Source organism: Dromiciops gliroides, chromosome 4 (assembly GCF_019393635.1).
Source record: "Dromiciops gliroides isolate mDroGli1 chromosome 4, mDroGli1.pri, whole genome shotgun sequence".
Classification (NCBI taxonomy): domain Eukaryota; kingdom Metazoa; phylum Chordata; class Mammalia; order Microbiotheria; family Microbiotheriidae; genus Dromiciops; species Dromiciops gliroides.
Genome location: NC_057864.1, coordinates 233,426,386 through 233,442,586, shown reverse-complemented (window position 1 = coordinate 233,442,586; position 16,201 = coordinate 233,426,386). Strand labels below are relative to the sequence as shown.

Here is a 16,201-nt window from a genome sequence, read left to right as displayed (position 1 = left end):
TCAAAATGTGCTGGTTAAATGGATACTAAGATTGGTTTATTAGGATACAGGGAGACTTGATGTTAGTTAATATTGGTGATAATTATTGTATTACTTTGGTCCTTTGTTTCAAGATGTTTTATGTCTAAGTTTCTTGGTCACCTTGATGACATGTAAATCTCCCCTCTCAATGTGTAATCTGACATTAATGTAATTTATGAAAAACCTTATTGCATTGTTTGAACCTAGTCCTGCATGGCTAGGAAACTGGACCATCTCTATATGCAATCAATCCTTGTTTCTAAGGGCTCCCACCAGCTCCCACAGCTGCCAAACTTATGTGTGTGTACTCCTGTATCATCTGAAGAATGTCTCTGCTCTGGAGCAAATGGCAGAACCCTCCAGGGACCTTAAGGTTTGTCTAGTATTGACCCAGAAGCAGCTGACACCCAGATGAGACAGCTGTCCCAAGATTCCAGATGAAGGCTGAATATACTGTCCTAAGCTTTTGTTTGGTTTTCTTTTGTTATGTGCCCAGCCACCAAGGCCCTGACTCAAATGTGTGCTGGCATTTTCTCCCTCTGCATTCTTGATCCCCCACTTTTCTGCTTGCAAGCAAACAAATGTCTAGCAATGATACCTGGGACACACTTCCCCAGTAGGTCCCCTCAAGGAACTACCCCCCTGGGCAATATCTTGTCCTGACTGAACTGGCCTCTTGTGGTTACTGGCCAGAAAGGTAGGGGCCCTTTGAGACCCCTTCCCTTTGGCTAAGAGGAGGAAATGACAAAGTAAAACTTAGACCTCCTGTTTTCCAGAGCTAAGGTCCCAGGAAGCAAGCTGAGCCCTGAGCTTGGCGGTTCAACAATCCTTTGTGACCACCCTCTGAATGATCTCACCCCCTGGGCTAGTCACACAATTCACCAGGTGTTCTCTGATCAAAGACAAACATTGGGCAAAGTTGGAATATCCTGCAGTGAATCAAACTTGTCACATGCTGCTTCTCGCTGCTTCCTCATTGTGAGGGCTACAACTCACTGAGCAGCTTCTAGTATAAGTAGTGAGATCTCCCCACACTGCCTCGGCCCCCCCCCACTAGGGGTGGGGCCCTGGCACATGTGTCTATAGCTCCTCCTTGCTTGCAAGCCTCACTTTGAGAATAAAACTTTACTTAATTCGCGACTTTCCTGTCTCTGGCCTGCTCTGCTCAGCTCTGGACATTCACAGGTTCGAGGCTGGTTCTGATCTGGTTGACAAAGACAAGATCTGACTGAAGTTTGTACCAAAAGTGCAGGGTACCCGCACACAGCTAGGAAGAAGCAAATTAGGAAATTCCCAGCAAAAAGAAGGGCATAAAACCTCCTACCCCTTAGTGGTGGTACTGAATGATGACTGCAAACAGCATAAAAAAGGCTTAGCTGTATTCAGGCAGGACAGACCTTTATTGGCCATTTGGAGAACTACTCTAACACTCTGAGCCAGGAAAGATGGCTATGTTCCCCCATATGAGGTTTCTTTCTGTTATAGTGAAAGAGATTACTAGGCTGTGGGCCTGTGTCCCCTTGCAATGGGGGTGCAGGGTGGGCTCAAAGCTGGGGTTGGTGTTGGATTCCAGGAGGGAGCTCTGGGGTTCTCCAGCCATTCCCAAAGAAAGAGATGGCCAGAAGGGTTGTCTTGAAGGGACTGCAAAGACCACATTCAAGGCACTTTCAGCTCCCACAAAGGCCTATTTAATAGGTTTTCAGGGAAAATACAAATCATTTCCTCCTCTTCCCACAAATATGGTATGGTCACAGTAACTGTAAAATGAGAACCTTAGACATTATGAGTCACATGACCTGGATTCAAGCGCTTCGTTTGGGAGGCAAGTTGGTTGGCATCCACTTATCCCTTAAGAGAGGTCCCTCATTCCTAAAGTGGGGGTTTCAGGGTGGCTCTTACCAACTCTCAAGGACAGCAAAATGGTGACGGCCATTTCCACCTTTGGTTTTAGATGAGATGTGTAGCTCTAGCTGTTTGATGAGGGCAAGATCACATCTTTTGCTTTCTACTGCAAGGGCCTTCTGAAATGTTAGGAGACATATATATATAGGGAGAGCCATGGAGAGGGAATGATCATTGCTTCCTCTTATTTGAATTAATTAGGAACTAGAAAATCGTCTTCCAGCCATTTGTCAAAGTTAAAAGCCACAACCCTGTAGTCATTGTGCTTCTGTGGCCCATCCAAGAGGCTAGGCATCATCAGGAAAGCAGTTAAACTCAATCAGAGAATGTCATATAGTTCATTTAAAGCTGAAATAACATTATATTCAAATGCCTTCTTTTACCAGAGAGGAAACTCAGTCCTGAAAAGTTGAAATTTGTCCACTCTTAACACAGGAGGTATCTGAGGACAAGATCTGAACTGAGTTCTCTAAATTCAAAAATCTTTCCACTACCGTATGCATTCCTTTCTACAAAAACATCATGTTCCCAACTCCAGCAATTCTGTATTCAATTCATGCTCATGAACTTATGGGAAAGCAGAACAGATTTGGAAATGGTACAGGCACAGCCAAATGTAGCTGTAGTGGGAGGATGTCTGGACATCCATTTCTAACTCTGATCCCTTATTTGTGACTTTGGTTTACTTTCCCTTTTGCCAGTGATGATAATGATTATACATGCTTTGTGATTAGTGGTAGTCTCTCATAGTGCATGGAGCATTAGGGACCCAAGGATACCAGTCTAGCTGTGGTGGGGAGAGACTGAAGGCACTTAGGGATCTAGAGACCTGAGCCCTTAGTTCCATTCCTCAAAACCCTTCCTGTGATAAAGAAAGGTATTTGGCCTGTACACACTCAGGAATTCATATTTCTAATTTATTTTTTCTCTCCACATGTTCCTGTCCCCGATTAATGGCTGAATCAGCATTCAGATTAATTAATTAATTAATTAATTAATTCATTCATTCATTAAGATTAATGGCTGAGCATGTGAAGATGCACATAGTGACAAAGTGGCAGGGCTCAGCACGGGACTGGAAAGAGACAGGAAACCCTAGAGGAGAAGAGTTTGTAGATGAAACAGAAGACTCAGGGAGAAATAAAAGGCTGGTGTCCTCATGAAGTGGCCAAGATCTTGGGTTGTGTGGACTTCAGAAAATATTGGCTCTTAGAAGTTGTATGAGCCAAAGTCTCATTTCTCCCATCACTTTGAGAGGGTTTTAGAAGTGAAATCATTTCCTATACTCACAAGTTTTTGTATTCTGACAAGTAAACTTACACTGTAAGTTTAGATACCAGTTTAGATTTGCAGAACGACTGTATGTGGTGGCCTACAGCAGGCACGGGTAGCCAGGGACAGCCAGAGGACTAGAAGTGAGGAAAGAGAAACTTAGTCCTTGATGGAAGAAATGTCTCACTTTTATCCTTGAAGAGAGGTGATGAAGTTGGAGGATGGAGATGCTAAAATCTACCTGCTGGCAACACAATCCTTTTGCCACATGGTTCCATCTGCCTTATGTTGTTCTTGGTGCATTGTGTTTGTGAGCTGGGGTTGTTTCTGTCTCTGTTTTGTTTGTCAACACTTGGAATGTAGGGAAGTGTTAGGGGCCTGGGTCAGAGATCATCTTAGGTGGTTACTAGGACTGCAAAGTGCTTTATGAAGGTAGAGGAGCTCAGGGAGGCTTTTAGAGAGGTCTCTAGAAAGTGTTTAGAAGAGAGATGATTTATCAGCATGGGAGATGTGGAGTCTTACCTCGGTCCTGGACCCCACACAGCCCAATCTCAGTGATCTCTCAGCACCAAGCGTGTAGCTCAGGGTGACTCTGCACAACCTCATCCCCTGAATAATGGAGTTGGACTATTCCTTGTACATACCTGTTCCCCAAGAGGGAAGGGGGTCAGGGAAGAGCAGCTGAAGATAATCAGGCCAGAATCACAGAATTGTAGTTAGAAGGAAATTTAAGGAACAGCTGTTTTACCCCAGACTGCCTTTATTTGACTTCTGAGGGCAAACCTGAGGGAGCCCATTACCATTTGGGTAACTCTATAGCTTTTCCTTACATCATAATTTAGGTCTTCCTTCTCTACCACTTGTCCCATTGCTCCTAGTGCTGTCCCCTGAGGCCACACAGAAGAAATATAACACCTCTTCCCATGCTGGCTCTTTGAGTGATTGAAAGCTAATCCATTCCTCTCAAGTCTTCTACCCTCTCTTCCCTCTTTGGACAGTGGACCTTTGTCCTTCTCCAGGCCTGCAGCATCTCTCCCATTCCCCTGACCTTTCATACATCACTAACATTAGTTTAGCAAGCATGTTTTTCAGGTCTTTAGGACCCTGGGATTTCATTCCTTTGGACCTAGTGAGTAGAACTTGTCCAAAGGATTTAGTTGCTCTCCAGCTAGAGACCACTAGGTGGCTCTGGGTGTACAGCACCAGCCTAGAGTCAGGCGTCATGAAGAACTGAGTTTAGTTTGGACTTCAGGCATTTACTAATTCTGGTGTGTTAACCCTGTTTGCCTCAGTTTCCTTGTCTGAAAAATGAGCTGTAGAAGGAAATGGCAAATCACTCTTTGCCAAGAAAACCCCAGATAGGTTTAGAATGAGTCATACACAACTGAACAACCATAAACAACCATACTATCTCCCTACTTGTCTTGGGTTTCAGTTTCCTTTTCACCCTCTTTCTTCTTTTCAATCCAAGATCTTTCTTCACCCCATCTTTCATCATCCCACCCACCAGAGCACGAGTCCTATCCCTTCTTTGGGCCTTTTTTTGGCCCAAATATAGCTTAGAAAGTCTTTTAATATTGTTAATTTTCAGACTTGAAACTTTGCAGACTCTGCATGGAACTATTATTATAGGATTGTCCTACTCTTTTGTGTTCATCCTTAGTTATTTACCCATTTTCCATATTAAATAAGGGCCTTTTAAAAGGCTTTGTTGGCTTAGTTTTCTACCTCATTGGCATTTGTTGCTCAAACTTTCATTCTTGAGAGCTTCCCACCTTTCCTGGTCTGGTTTTGCCTATAGCTGTTTAAGTCATGGGATCTTATTCCATCCTTTCTATGAAGCTTTGGGATTTGCTCTCCCAATCAGCCAGGATGGGAACTATCCTTTGGCTGATCTTACTTTCCTTCCCCTCACATATTCAGGAAGCTTTCAGATATTGTCACTTCTATCTCCATGTCAGTTCAGTCTCCTTTCTCACATGGCCAGTCAGTCTTATTACTGCAGTGGCCACTAACAGCCCTTCTACTTTCTTCCCCTCTCCATTCCATCCACACAGTGGCCAAAAGGGTTTTCCTGAAGTATATACCAAAACTCATCACTCCATTGCTTGAGTTAGTAAATTCCTGCATCTCATCTTTATCTCATACTTTTTGTATTTCTATTTTTGTGTGTTTTACACATAATTATAGATAATTATTAGTACATTAATACATTGTACTAATATGCATATATAAATTATAGTATAAATGAATGCATATAAATTCTAAATAAATATACATATTTTGGAGGCACATGCTCAAAAATTTTCATTGCATCATCAATTTGGGAGAACCATGGCCTAAGATATTAGAGCCCAGCCCATAAGTAGTTAGTATACTTTAGGTTTTATCAATTTCCCAGTGTTGTTGGATTTAAGCCATTTTTTCTGACACTGTGAACAATCATGCTAAATATGAAGGTGAGGGTAGCTACTGAACTTAAGCTCTATCTTTGCTGAATATGCTATATGTACTATGTTTGAGTGAACTTACTGTTCTCAAATAGGATATGGTGTGAGTGACTCATTTTATTCCAGTCCCAAAACAGAAGCATCATACTTTCCTGATTCAGGTTTGGAGCTTAAAATATGCTTCTTACCTTTTTCCTTGTTCTCATTTTCCTTTAGATTAAAATATATGTGGGCAGCTAGGTGGCACAGTGGATAGAGCACCAGCCCTGGAGTCTGGAGGACCTGAGTTCAAATCTGACCTCAGACACTTGACACTAGCTGTGTGTGATCCTGGCAAGTCACTTAACCCCAACTGTCTCACAAAAAAAAAAAATTAAACTATATCTTTCCATAGTCATGTTCTTGTCATGAGTTGTTCTTCTCATGGTCCTATTGATGCTAATATGCCATTTTACTTATTGCCCATGTTTTGTGCATTTTTACCACGTATTTGATTTATTGACTTTTTTTTCTAGGATTCTGCAAATTATTGGATATCTACTGATATTCTTCTCCCTGTACTGTACTCTCTGTTTCTGTCTCTTTCTCTGTGTCTCTGTGTCTCTCTGTCCTCCCCCTGTCTCTTTCTCCATTCAGATAGCTACATTTCCCTAGACAACTTTGTCCTCACTTAGTCATTCATTCAAACCTGCTTTTCCATAGGCCCCACTTAATTTGTTTCTCATTACTGTATATCCAAGGACAAGTCCCTTAATGTTGCTGAATCTCAGATTCCTCACCTGTAAAATGGATACACCATTCAACATCTCTAATACTTGTCCATGTACCACCTATTTCACAGGCAGTTGTGAGTAACATACCATGTTAATGGGAGCTGTGATTGTTCCCCTAGAAGCACAGATAATATAAACAGCTCCACCCCCTGCAACAACCTTCTCTTTCTCAGACTCTGGCCACCATCTCATACGCCTTCCATATATCCTTTCAGGCTTGGTCATCTTGTTTGCCTTGTTTAAATCCTCTAGTTCCTGCCCCTTCACCATTGGGATGCCCAGGTCCATGTTCCCGTTTTCCAGAGCTCTACTCCATCCCTCCACTAGGTGCCACCTCCTCACCGGGAGATGATGTCCCAGAGCCGAAGGGCATCATGAGCATAGAGAGCTGATGGAAGCCCCAGGAGCCCTCAGTCAGCCAAGTCATCAGGAGGGCAGAGGGATCAATAGATAGGTCAGACAGGCTGTTTCCCTTTGGACGACATGCAGGTGACCTCCCCTACCAGTGTTCAGTATCTGTGGTGGTTAAATGGAGATTAGGATGGGATGAGGGTAGTTAGAAATTAGAAAGGAGGATGGAAAGAATTCTGGGGAGCAGGTCAGTTTTGACCTTTTCCACAGTAATCACATCCCTTGTTACTTTTGGCCTGGACCATTATAACAACCTTCTAAGAGCTTTCCTGGCCTCCAGGCTCTTCCTTTCTAGGTCACCCTTCAGTGCTGCCAGAACACTCTAGACAATACAGATTTGAAGCTGTCCTTGCTCTGTTCCCAACCTCCTGTGGCTCCCCATGCTTACAGAATAAAATACAAATTTTCAACCTAGCCTTCAAGGCTCTCCCTGATCTGGATCCATCCTACCTTTCTCATGTTATTTCACATTACTGCCCTTCACACACACCTAAACTGGGACACTTTCCCCATGTGTGGAATATCCATTATCCATCCCCACATCCATCTATTGACATCTTTCTCTTCCTTTGAGAGTCACCTCCCATGATACCTTTCCTGATATGCCCAAAGAGGTGGGATCTACTTCTTTGAATCTTGCATTGTTTGACCCTTCCTCTAAGCTTAAATCATCTTGTAGTTATTTGTGTTTGTCTTCCAGTGCCTTGTTCATACTTGTCCTTTAATAAATGTTGAATTGGATTAAAAATAATACAGAATCAGGTCATTGATTTGGAGGGTTGGGGGAGGGAAAAGTCTTAATGGGTGAAGAACCTGGGTTAGAGGTACCTGTCCCTCCCTGACTCCTCCAAATTTTTCCAACTGCAGAGTCCCACCCTTCGAACCTGGTAAAAAATTCCCCCATCAGAGAAGAATGTTTGTCTGGCCATGAATCAACTCTGTAGTATAACAGGTGAGGGACCAGCAGCTGTGGAAAAGGGCAGGTGGAAATAAGAGAAAGGAAAACCTGGCTATCCCAGAAGAAAAGACCCCTGACGAGGATGGTGTTGCAATAGAAGAACATTGTAACCTGTGGACAGATTCCAATGCTGGTCTGGGATGAGATCAGATTTAGATGCAAAGGAATGAATATGATGACCTAGCAAGGCACCTTCAAGACAAGAAACTTGGCTGAGAAAGTTATGGAGGGTGGTTATGGAGGGTAGATGCAGGAGGGCAAAAATAGCAGCAAAGCTAGGTAGATGGAACTGAACATAGCATGTTTGGTGAATGGAGGAGACCAAGCTGATTTGAGCAAAGTGTTTGTTTGTAGGACCAAATTATGCAAAATTTTGTGGTGTGATTGCATTGTAGGATCTTGAGAAAGAGAGTCACTTGATCTGTTATCTTGCAGGATACAAGTTGCATGCTCTCTTCTGATGAGCTCAAAGGAGTTTTTACTATAATTTCCTCTACATCTTATTGGAGCCTTTTCTTACCTCACTGATAAGTTACTTTCCTCCTTTATCTCTGAAATTTCTTCAGACATTGCCTTCCATTCATGCCCCCCTTTCTTGCTGCCCATATTCTACAAGGTTTTGTCATTTTCTCCGGGTCTCCTTCATACTTTCTCTTTTCATATTCATATTTTCTCTACTCATACTTTCATGGCTTCAGTTATCACTTCTGTGTTATACTGCCAAATCTATTCCAAATCTACATCTTTAGTCTGGACCTTTCAACTGGGTCTCCAGTCCTATATTCTTAGCTACCAAAAGTCTGTCTCCTCTTGATGTCCCACAATGAATTCAAAGATAACTTGTCTATTGCCATATGTATCATATGTTCCCTAAATTGTGAGCCTACTCACATCTGCTCTTCATTGTCTTCCTTGTTCCACCATCTCTAGTCATCCAGCTCTGTTGAATCCTCTTTTGTGATGTCCCAGATCCATTGCTACCCTGTTCTTGTACTGTTGCAACCTGATTGGTATCACTGTCTCCTGTTTCTCTGCACTCCACTTTATGCAGATTAATCTTCTTAAAATACCACTTTTCATTGCATAGTTCCCCACTGCCTTCAGGAAAATGTCCAAAGTCCTTAACTTGACCTTCAAGGTCTGCTTAAATTTGGCCCCCAAATTCCTTAACAGCCTCATTTAACTACACAAACTCTCCAATTCAGGTAGCCTGGTCCACAAACTTTTCTCCTAACCTCTGTCATGTTTATTCCCACCTCTTCTAGAAGTAAAGGAAGTGGGGCAGCTAGGTGGTGCAGTGAATAGAGCACTGGCCCTGGAGTCAGGAGGACCTGAGTTCAAATCCAGCCTCAGACACTTGACACTTACTAGCTGTGTGACCCTGGGCAAGTCACTTAACCCCAATTGCCTCACCAAAAAAAAAAAAAAAAAGAAGTAAAGGAAGAAAGAGAAAGCAGGCAAAAGAGAGTAGAAAAAAAGGGAGAGTGCAACAGAAAGAACAGGGGGGAAGATAATAATAGGGAGAACTTGTACAAGGAGACACTAGAGAAAAGGAGAAAACACCTAATTGATAACAGACCAGTTTATTGCTTTGTGTGTATGTCATCAACTGGACCACGGGCCCACAACCTAAACTAGATTGGGAACCTTGGGAAGGCAGAAGCCGCATTGTTTCTGAAATCCTTCGGAGATTTCATCCATGGCAGACACATAATCAGTGCTTGACATACACCCATTTTCCTCATTATTACAAAATTGTTGGAATCCTCCAGTTGGCTATTCTGTCTCTAATCTTCTTTATGGCCTAAGAATTAGAAAACCTTAGAATATAAGAATTAGAGAGGACCTGAGCCATCATTGATGACATTTCACTTCACAGAAGAGGAAATAGAAGTACAAAGAAGATGTGATTTTCCCCAAGAGGCCTCCAAGAATTCTTTGCTGTCAGATATAACACATAATGCTTAAATGGTATAAAGAAACCCTACCTCTTTGGGGGGGGGGCAGGGCAATGAGGGTTAAATTAATTGCCCAGGGTCACACAGATAGTAAGTGTCAAGTTTCTGAGGCCAGATTTGAACTCAGATCCTCCTGAATCTAGGGTGGGTGCTTCATCCACTGCACTACCTAGCTGCCCCCACCCTGTTTTCAGAGGATTCCTGATGAAACATGCTACCCACCTTCTAATACAGAGATGTTAGACTCAGGATACAGATTTTAATCAATTTGGGAATTTGTTTTGCTTGACTACATTTGTTTTGTTTTCAGGTTTGTTTGGGGTTTTTTTTGTCAATAAAAGACAAAAGTCTTTTATTGGGTTTTTTTTTCTTTTTAAAAAATTTATTTAGTATTTTATTTCGCCACAATTACATAAAAAAACCTTTTTTTAACATTTGTTTTTAAAACTTTGTGGTCCACTTTCAAGGAAGATGAAGATGTTCTGCATTACTGCACCAGTATGACATACTGAATTGCTTGATCTCATAGGGAGGGTTGAGGAGGGAGGGAGGAAGAAAAATTTAGAACACAGAATTAGCTCAGGGACCCTGATCTCATTGGAGTGGGCTCATGGAGGGAATAGCTTTCATACCCAATTGGGAGGAGCAATCTAAGGAAGGAAGAGTGAAAAAAGGGAGTGCAGAGCGAGGGAGAGGATAGTCAGAAGTAAGGCACCTCTGAGGAGGAATAGGTAAAAAGAAGAGTAAATGTCATGGGAAGGGAGTGGGATGGAGGGAAATAGTTATGATTGATTATAATGGCAAAATGTATGATACCTACTTTACTGGGCTTTTGTGAAAAAGATTCTCTGTCAAGCTTAAGGTACTATATAGAGGTTGTGATGAACAGCATGCTATCGGGGAAAACCTGGAGAGACCTACATGAGCTGAAGCAGAGTGAAATGTACTGTATACAAAATAACAGCAATAGTGGGGGATGATCTGCTGGGAAGCATGTGGTTGTTTTCAGCAAGGCAATGATCCAATGTAACCCTGAGGGACTTATGAAGATTGCAGCCCATCTGCAGAGAAAGAATTGATAGTATCTGAAAACAGATGGAAACACATTTAAATTTTTTTTTTCATTTCCTCTTTGACAATTCCTTAATCTGAAGTTTTGGGTTTTTTTGACTGTTTTCTCTCACAACTAGCTAATATGGGAATTTTTCCATGACTACTCATGTATAACTTATTTTGAATTGATTGAGTTCTTGTGGGTAGGGGGTGGGAATGAAGGCGGGGTAGAGAAGTTGGAACACAAAGTTTTTTTTTTTAATTGATGTTAAAAATTTATTTTTACATATATTTTGGAAAATAAAATTCTATTCAGAATTAAAAAAAAAACCTTTGTGTTCCAAATTCTCTCCCACACTCCCTCCTTTCCTCTCTCCCTTTCCTTCCCCCTCCAGTGAGAAAGCAAGCAATTGGATATGGGTTATATTTGTGTAGTCATGCAAAACATTTCCATATTAGTCATGTTGTGATAGAAAACAGACAAAAACCTCAATAAAATTTAAGTTAAAAATTATGCTTCAATCTGTATTCAGACACCATCAATTCTTTCTCTGGGGATAGATAACTTTTTTTTACCTAAATCCTTTAGAGTTGTCTTGGAATATTGTATTCCTGAGAATAGCTAAGTCATTCACAGCTGATCATTGCACAATATTGCCATTAGTTTGTACATAGTACATTTCTTTTTTTTTCTTCATTTGAAATATATTGAAAAAGTAATACAAGCAGCAAGACTGACCCAGTATATCTACTTTTCCTTTTTTTCTTTCCTTCTTTCTTTCTTTTGTGTGTTTGTGTGTGTGTGTGTGTGGCAATTGGGGTTAAGTGACTCACCCAGGGTCACACAGCTAGTAAGTATCAAGTGTCTGAGGCCAGATTTGAACTCAGGTCCTCCGGAATCCAGGACTAGCACTCTATTCACTGTGCCACCTGGCTGCCCCTGACCTAGTATATCTAAACACTATCACAGCCTACCCTGCCTCTCACTACCAAAGTCCCAAATAGCAGATCTGATCATCACCTAATTTAATCTAAGGATTTTCCCAGTTTGATTCTGTTGCCATAGCTCCTAGTTCACCAAGAAATATAAACAACTATTCAATACAATACATAATTATGAGTTTTTTGGTTTTTTAAAAAAATTTACAAACCTTTTTTTTTCTTTGCAACTAAAATAATGCAATTAAAACTGATTTGTAGAAACAAAACCTAGATTGAGGACCAAATGGGTGGAACAGGTTCCCAAAGGAGGAAACCACAGTCACTACTGGAATGGGGGGATGTCTTGGGCTCCCCAAGTCTCTCTTCTCCTGCCCTCCCCCTTCCCTCCACTGTACTAGATACAGGGTGGGCCTGGGATGCTGTAAACAGAATCTCTGGCTAGCCTGCAGTCTCACCTTGGGGTGGAAGAGAATAAAACTGTAGAGAAAGTTGTCTGTGGTATGTCTGAGTCACTTTGGTCAAGTTCCTGCTAAGTCCCTAAATCTGGGAGTATTGCTGAACCTGTTGGGGTTCTTCTGGTCCTGCCCTTTAATCCCCCTCTAGCCCCCATCTCCTTTGCATCTGGTTCTTTTGACATTTAAAATACAAGAGGAAACAGATAGTCTCAACATCTACTGCCAAGTTAAAGTCAAGGGGAGGAGAGGAGAGGGAGTCTGTGGGGCAGGGAATATTGCAGGTCAAATGACCCCCACTCTGCTCGAAAGAGGAAACAGGCCCAAAGGGGAGACAAATATTTGACTAAGACCACAGTTAGTGAGGGAACCACTTGTGAGTCAGGTAAGGGATGTACACAGAACATTTCACTTTGGATCAGCTCATGTAATTGACTCTGTTAGCAAGATTATGCTTTTCAGGCAGCTAGGTGGCACAGTGGGTAAAGCACTGGCGCTGGATTCAGGAGGACCTGAGTTCAAATCCGAACTCAGACACTTACTAGCTATGTGACCCTCGGCAAGTCACTTAACACTTAACTGCAAAAAACAAAAAAAACCCCAAGATTATGTTTTTATGTTGCTATGAGTAGTAAGTTGGGTGGGAGGGAGGGAGGGAGAAAAGGTAGATTTGATGGAGCCAGAAAAACATTGACATTCTAAACAAAGTCTTTTTTTTTGGGGGGGGGGGCGGGCAATGAGGGTTAAGTGACTTGCCCACGGTCACACAGCTAGTAAGTATCAAGTGTCTGAGGCTGGATTTGAACTCAGGTCTTCCTGCATCCAGGTCTGGTGCTTTATCCACTGTACCACCTAGCTGCTTCTGACATTCTAAACAAACTGAAGAGAGGAAGGGGCTAGGTGCCCACAGGGATAACAATGGAAACATGTCACACTTCCATAGAACTTTTCTCACCTTCCAATACAACCATCATGTCTGAGAAGTAGGCCAATGGGGACTATTCCCAGGGAATTCTGGTGGTTTGGCCACCCAGTAACAAACTAACCCCTCAGTGGCTGAGTGAGATCCTCTGGCTCCAAGTCTAGCATTCCTTCTTTTTAAAAAATAAAAAAAAAGTATTTTATTATTTTCTAGTTACATGTAGAAAGAGTTTTGAACATTTGTTTTTATAAGATTTCTAGTTTCAAATTTTTCTCCCTCCCTCTCTCCCTCCCAAGACAGCAAGTAATCTGATACAGGTTATATATGTACAGTCACATTAAACTTATTTCTGCATTAGTCATGCTGCGAAAGAAGAATCAGGGCAAAAAAAAAAAACACAAAAAAAGAAAAACAACAGCACCAAAACCAAAAGAAACAGTAGGGTTTAATGTGCATCCATATTCCACAGTTTTTTTTTCTTCTGGATTTGGATAGCATTTTCCATCGTGAGTCCTTTGGAACTATTTTGTACCGTTGTATTGCTAAGAAGAATCATGTCTATCACAGCTGATCAACACATAATATAGATGATACTGTGTACAATGTTCTCCTGGTTCTGCTCATCTCGCTCAGCATAGTTCATGCAAGTCCTTCCAGGTTTCTCTGAAATCAACCTGCTCATCGTTTCTTACAGTACAATAGAATTCCATTACATTCGTATACCACAACTTGTTCAGCCATTCCTCAATTGATGGGCATCCCCTCAATTTCCAATACCTTGCCACCACAAAAAGAGCAGCTATAAATATTTTTGTACATGTGGGTCCTTTTCCCTTTTTTATGATCTCTTTGGGAAAAAGACCCAAGAGTGGTATTTCTGGGTCAAAGGGTATGCACAGCTTTATAGCCCTTTGGGCATAATTCCAAATTGCTCTCCAGAATGGTTGGATCAGTTCACAGCTCCACCAACAATGCATTAGTGTTCCAATTTTTCCACAACTTCTCCAACATTTATTATTTTCCTTTTTTGTGATAGGTGTCAGGTGGTACCTCAAAGTTGTTTTAATTTGCATTTCTCTAATCAAGAGTGATTTAGAGGGGCAGCTAGGTGGAGCAGTGGATAGAGCACCAGCCCTGGATTCAGGAGGACCTGAGTTCAAATCTGGCCTCAGACACTTAACTTACTAGCTGTGTGACCCTGAGCAAGTCACTTAACCCCAACTGCCACAAAACAAAATAGTGATTTAAAGCATTTTTTCATATGGCAATAGATAGCTTTGATTTCTTCATCAGAAAACTGCCTGTTCCTATCCTTTGACCATTTCTCAATTGGGGAATGACTTGGATTCTTATAAATTTGATTTAGTTCCTGATATATTTTAGAAATGAGGCCTTTATCAGAAGTACTGGCTATAAAAATTGTTTCCCAGCTTTCTGCCTCCCTTCTAATTTTGGATGCATTGCTTCTGTTTGTACAAAAACTTTTTAATTTAATGTAATCAAAATCATCCATTTTGTATTTCATAATATTCTCTATCTCTTGTTTGGTCTTAAACTGTTCTCCTTTCCAAAGATCTGAGGGCTAAACTATTCCTTCCTCTCCTAATTTACCTATGGTATCACCTTTTATGTCTAAATCATCTAGCATTCCTTTCACATTTCCTCCCTCACCTCTCTGCCTTTTTGGCTCTGATGTAGATGACTTCTCATGGACATCCCAGGAGGCCATTCTACATGACCATGCCCTCTCAAGATTTTTTCCTGCCCAAGTCCATTGGCCAGGAACAGGAGAGGTTCCAGGTGTCCCTTGTGCTCTAACTTATTTTGGTCTCCTGCCCTCCAGCCAGGGATCAGCAGAGCAGTGCTAAAAATCCCTATAGCTCAGAGCCCTTTGCTAATCCTCTCTTAGCTGTCCTGGTCTGTGGCACCCAGAATACCCAGTTCCTGGACCTCCCCTTCACATCCTCACCCCTCACTGACCAGTCCCCAAGCTGGACGCAGCCTCAGCCCCAGTTCCACTTTGGCATTCTTCCCCACCAGCCACAGCTGCAAAGCTCCCAGCGACCACACGCACCCGGTAGTGACCCATCACTTCTGGAGAAGCTGCCTGCTGTGAGAAGAGTAATGGGAAAGTAGCCCCAAGGACTGCTGTGCACTGCCGTCTGTCCAAGCTCTTTGGCACAGACTTTTAGTGGAGGAGCTCTTCCCACGTTTTTTTAAGTGGAGGAGCCTATATTCCTTCCTAGTCCCCACCCTTCTTCCACTTTCTCCACCCAAGTGGAGGCCTTGCCAATGAAGATGGGCTGGGAGGGGGAATCTTCTGAGGGTTCTCTGGGGTTAGGTAGATGCACTGCCTGGTGGGGAATAAAAGACAGGGCTTGGGTTTTTGTGTTGTTATGGTTTTTTAAAAATAAGATTTGGGGCGGCTAGGTGGTGCAGTCAGGAGGACCTGAGTTCAAATCCGACCTCAGACACTTAACACTTACTAGCTGTGTGACTCTGGGCAAGTCACTTAACCCCAATTGCCCTGCAAAAAAATAAAATAAAATAAGATTTACTTGGGGCAAGCTAGGTGGCGCAATGGATAAAGCGCTGGCCCTGGATTCAGGAGTACCTGAGTTCAAATCCGGCCTCGGACACTTGACACTTACTAGCTGTGTGACCCTGGGCAAGTCACTTAACCCCCATTGCCCCGCAAAAAAAAAATAATAAGATTTACTTCATGCACAGTTCCTTATTACCCATATTCTACTTAAGAATCACGTTAACAAAAGTCAGTACAATAATAGAATCATTCTTGATTAGATCTTCAGTATGTTTTATTTTTATTAGACTCTTCCACAATTTCTTGGGATAGAATCTAGTTTTGTTGGGATTATTATTATTATTATTATTATTATTATTATTATTATTATTATTATTTTGTGGGGCAATGAGGGTCAAGTGACTTGCCCAGGGTCACACAGCTAGTGTCAAGTGTCTGAGGTCATATTTGAACTCAGGTCCTTCTGAATCCAGCGCTGGTGCTTTATCCACTGCGCCACCTAACTGCCCCCGGGATTATTTTTAATAAACATTTTTATTTAA

At 42.0% G+C, this 16,201-nt stretch overlaps 1 pseudogene; it reads right to left on the bottom strand.

The window, feature by feature from the left end:
- Window positions 1-14,843, bottom strand: part of LOC122754907 — a 29,058-nt pseudogene extending 14,215 nt beyond the window's left edge.
- Window positions 14,844-16,201: the final 1,358 nt, after the last annotated feature.